Genomic DNA, 5000 nt, shown 5'->3' on the forward strand with positions numbered 1-5000 from the left:
AACAGCGCACGCAAGAACAAGTGTTTGTTCCAGGACGTCCCTAACTTCGGTAGTGTATTGGACAGGCATGCCCCTATCAAGAATATGAAGATACATCCGGCAGTGTCCATTTATGAACCAGGAAAATAAACACCAAATGAGGATTAGGGACGAATTGCATAAGATTGCCCGTGTGACAAAGCTGCCCGTTGATTGGAAATAATTTTACCTGTAACGTAATGAAGTAAAGAACATGCTTCGGAATGCTGAAAAAGCATACGTACAGGGTTGAAATTAGAAATAACAACAGCAATAAGAACTCCCTGTGGAAAGTCATTAGAAGTGTTTGCCGCGCAGAGAAGTTACACAGCCAGTGTATTCGAAGCCGTAAAGACTCTGGCTGATGATTTCAATGCATTTTTCGCATCCGTTGGTTCCAATGTCTCAGAGGCATCGAAGTCCCTCGCCGCTGAACATGACCTTTGTGTACTGGCCTCAATCCTTGCACCTGAGGGTGTTGTCCCTGTGACGCTTGATGAGTTCTTTTTTCAACCAGTGTCATGTAGACAAGGACGTAAGTGGTGGAATCTTTCCCATCTAACAAGGCACCTGGACGTGGATAAAGTCTCCATGGCCGTTATTAAGGACGCCCTGCCATGCATTTTGCCTACTCTGACCGAAATAGTGACCCTTTCCTCTAATGTCATCTGTTTCCCAAGTCGCTTGGAAGGAGTCAGAGGTCATTCCGCTTTTGAAGGAAGGAGATCCCGAAATAGCCACTAACAATCGCCCAGTTTCACTGCTACCTGCAGCCTCAAAGGTGTGCGAACGCATAGCGTTTAAACCAGATGATTACGTACTTGGAAGAGGAAAAACGACTGACGAACCAGCAAAGTGGTAACAAGAAATTACACTCCACAGAATCATTGAACATCTTGATAGCCGACACTGTGCTGGAGTCAATGGATCGAAAACCACATAACAGCATTGGTTTGTTAGATCTATCCAAGGCTTTTGATAGCATAGATCATTCACTTCTCCTCACAAGCTTCGATCGCTGGGATTTTCTAATAGGGCTGTTGCGTGGTTTAAAAAGGTATCTATCTGGAAGAAGTCAGATTGTGCGCATTGGCACTACTCTATCTGAGTCACACCTCACTACACATGGAGTCCCCCAGGGCTCCATTTTAGGACCTGCCTTATTCAATATTTATATAAATGATCTGCCTTTAGTGCCAAATTTGTTCACTTGAATCCTATGTTGACGACTCGAAATTATACATCTCGTTTCCAGTAAAGGACATTGACATTGCTGCTGGACAGCTGACTGAAGATCTACGAAGGATCGCTGCCTGGTGCTGCGCTAATAGTCTGTTGATAAATCCAGATAAGACCAAGCTTTTACTGTTGGGTACGAGTCAGATGCTGCGCAAAATTCCAGACGATATCCACGTAACGCTTCTCGGCAAACAGATATATCCTGTTTCCTCTGCTAAGGACTTAGCAATTACAATCGATGCAAGTCTGACCTATGATGAACACGTGACTAATCTAGTCTCTTCTTGTGCTGCTAGTTTGTGTCAGATCAACAGAATTAAGCATGTTTTAGACAGGCAGACCCTTATTAACTATAATTAAGGCCTTAGTTTTTAGTAAATTATATTATTGTTCTTCCGTCTGGGCGAACTCATCTAAGAGAAACTTGAAAAAACTTGAACACGTTCAAAATTTTGCTGCTCGCATCATACCTGGCCAAAAAACGCAAGAGCATATCTCGCCAGTATTACGGGAGTTAAATTGGCTACCGATTCATCTTGCCGTTTCAGTACAGGGATACTGTTAAGGCTTTTAAATGCGTCAAAAGCTTAGCTCCGCCATACCTCTGTAATAAATTTAGAAAGAGATCTGATGTACATTCCTTGGAAACGAGAAATTGTAACCTGTTAAACATTCCATTTTTCAAGTCGGCGTCCGGCCAGCGGTCCTTCCACTATCGAGCAACAACATTGTGGAATGCCCTGCCTGATGACATGAAAGACGTCCAGTTTGGACCCTTTTTAAACAAAAATTGCAGAACCTGCTTTGGGAGGATTTTTATTTTTTTTTTATAGTTTGTAATTTTTAGATTAGATATATAGCTTTTAGAGGCAGGCCTTTGAATTATTGTAAATAGATACTGAAAACCCTAAAGGAAGTATTTAATAAAGTTTACCATTACCATTACCATTACCTGTGATCTGTGACTGCAGAATGCCGTGGGATAAATCTGCAGGGAAGTCTCCATCTATGTGGTGTGCACAATGCAACATTTGCAAAGAGTGGTAACATAGGAAATGCGTCCCTTCCATTCCTCACATGATCTTTAAAGGTTTCAAATGCCACTTGGAGGTGCCCGAAGTGTCAGACGGCTCTCAAGGAAGAGAAAAACAAACGACCGTCGATTTAATGAGGAATCTATAACTCAAGGGAAGTTCTTTTGGCATTCTAATTTTGTTTCTCATAGGATCGTTTAAAAGCGGAGGCCCAGTTGTTCAAGCCCGATTTAGCTAATCCTGGATTAGTGGAAACTTTTCTTTCAGTGTATCTTACCGATTACAAATGTTTCCACATGATTTTTAGTCTCCAGTTTGGAATTAGACTTTTTGCTTTTCTTCAGCATGAACTTATAAAGGCCGCTTTTTTAACGTAAAAGACACAACCCTTCGTAGGTATTTAATCCCGGCTTAGTGCTGGGGCCGGGATTGAGGTTTAATGTTGTAATATATATAGCTATGGTAGGTATTTTTATTGGTAACCTTAGAAGGGGAATCTTTGTTACATTTTTGCCTTATTTAAACAAGCCTGTCATTTTCTAATAAGTCAGCCGAGAATATAGCACTGATTATTGAAAAAGCATTGGATATCAGCTATCTCTGAAAATTTGATCGGATATACTATATAATCTCTGAGCAACGATGCCTTTAATATATTAGAAACAATGTAGGAGATCATTAGCGACTTTGCCACCCAAGAATTTATCAGTTACTGGCTAGTTATCAAAGCTGAAAGGCTTAAAATTGTTCTTTTACTTTTTAAAGTCAATTTGTAAATAGCAAGACGCCATATTGTATTAAGATGCGAAATGAAAACAATGACGTCATCCAAGATTACTTTTTTCCTCTGGGCCCCGTTGCTCAAAATCGTATTAACGCTAATCCCAAAATTAACAATTAACCAAGGAGTTTATTTATCTACTCCCAAATGCTGTTCAACGCTGATATTTGGCAAAACTTTACATTATAGAGGAAGTTAATCTTGAAAAACAAATATAAGCAAAAGAAACTTTCACCAAAAAGTTGAAAACATGAAACAAAAGTTTACGCTAATCCTGGATTAAGTTAATCGGCTTTCGAACAACCGGGCCCTGAGGTGCCATCCACCATTCCTCTCTGACTTCTTGCCAAAAAGACGATTTTTCAGCGAGGAAACTAACGATAGTAACATGGACAAACTTGGAAATACAAGGTTCTTGTACAATGTTTAGGTTACTAGAGAACTTTAGCATTACCTAACTTCACATTTTATCCACTGGTGAAACATGCACTTTCTTGACTTTACATACCCGCGGACTGCAAGGATATGACAAAAACCGACAATAATTGGGAGGTAAATAAAAAAACACCTACCACCCCAGACTGTCGACTAATGAGGCATGGAGAAGAGAGCACTGTTTCAGATTACCTGAATGTTAGATTTATTGATTTACAGCTTTTCTACATTTTAGAAAACTCGAGCATGCAATTAACCAACAGAATTACGACAGAATCATTTTGAGCTTTGACTTTGATTTTACTGCCGGGTGCGCAACCGAAAACCTTGTTTACTTAGTTTGTATTTGCGGTATTTTAAGAACCTCCGTTTGAGAGATTGCCAAGCGATATCGCGAGCTTGTGGGTCCAACCAGCCATCCGTGAAAAGGAGGTTTCTCGGCTGCCCTTATATTTCATTAAATTTCATTATACTCTGTCAAAATTTACTATTTTTCGATTAATTAAGGTTTAAATCTCAGTCAAAAGAGTGATTTACGGTGTTTTTTGAGCGTATGCCCTCATCTAGAATTCAAATGTGAACGTCATCACGAAGTCGACTTCGGATATAATCGGCTTTCGTGACCCGATGAAGTTCTGACATGACCTCCTTCTGACGGATGGCAGAGTGTGCGCTCCAAATATCTATTTTGATACGTGAGTCAGCAAACTTACTTCCTTGACCCTGTCGACACACATTCTCAGTTCCTTCAGCGCTTTGGTATCAGTAAAAAAAAACTTACAAAGATCCTTTTAAGTGGACATTGTTTACGACGTGGGACGTGTCTCGGGTAGGCCGCTTCCTTACCTCTTGGACACGCTCTCGCTATATGTTGCGTGAATTTTCTTTCTTTCTTTAAGTTTATGCTGAAGAAAAGCAAAAGTCTAATTCCAAACTGGAGACTAAAAATCATGTGGAAACATTTGTAATCGGTAAGATAGATAACTGAAAAAGTTTCCACTAATCCAGGATTAGCTAAATCGGGCTTTGAACAACTGGGCCTCCGCTTTTAAACGATCCTATAAGAAACAAATTTAGAATGCTAAAAGAACTTCCTTGAGTTACAGATTCCTCATTAAATCGACGGTCGTTTGTTTTCCTCTTCCTTGAGAGCCGTCTGACACTTCGGGCACCTCCAAGTGGCATTTGAACCTTTAAAGATCATGTGAGGAATGGAAGGGACCATTTCCTATGGTACCACTCCTTGCAAATGTTGCATTGTGCACACCACATAGATGGAGACTTCCCCTGCAGATTTATCCCACGCTGATATTTGGCAAAACTTTACATTAGAAGAAGTCAATCTTGAAAAACGAAAATAAGCAAAAGAAATTTTCACCAAAAAGTTGAAAACATGAAACAAAGTTTACGCTAATCCTGGATTAAGTTATTCGGCTTTCGAACAACCGGCCCTGAGGTGCCATCCACCATTCCTCTCTGACTTCTTGCCAAAA

Source organism: Montipora capricornis, chromosome 3 (genome assembly GCF_036669925.1).
Source record: "Montipora capricornis isolate CH-2021 chromosome 3, ASM3666992v2, whole genome shotgun sequence".
Taxonomy (NCBI): domain Eukaryota; kingdom Metazoa; phylum Cnidaria; class Anthozoa; order Scleractinia; family Acroporidae; genus Montipora; species Montipora capricornis.